This window comes from Penaeus monodon, chromosome 23 (genome assembly GCF_015228065.2).
Source record: "Penaeus monodon isolate SGIC_2016 chromosome 23, NSTDA_Pmon_1, whole genome shotgun sequence".
Taxonomy (NCBI): Eukaryota; Metazoa; Arthropoda; class Malacostraca; order Decapoda; family Penaeidae; genus Penaeus; species Penaeus monodon.
The window spans coordinates 25,739,714-25,740,070 of NC_051408.1; positions in this window are offsets into that span (position 1 = coordinate 25,739,714).

The window sequence follows — 357 nt, forward strand, 5'->3', positions numbered from 1 at the left end:
AATATAGACGAAGAGTGGCAAGAACACATCTTCCGTAATCAAAAAGCTCATGAATGGTGGTCCTCCGAAAGCCAAAACCTCTACAGGGAGTCACTACCAATTCTGATAAAAATAAAAGAAATCCTGTAAACAGGACACGCAGCAGAAATAACGCCAGGATCACTACCACTAACAGCAACAGAGAAACGCGTGTTATTCAGGAGCGTGTTCAGGCACCGCAAAGGCCCACCTCCCAAAAGGGTTCAGTGCCGTTTTCCTCGTCTGAGCCCCTCGCAAGAGAACGACGCAAGCAACTCAGTGGGAACAGACGTAATACAGAGCAGGTACATGTCCGGTCAATTTCTAGACAAACGTTGA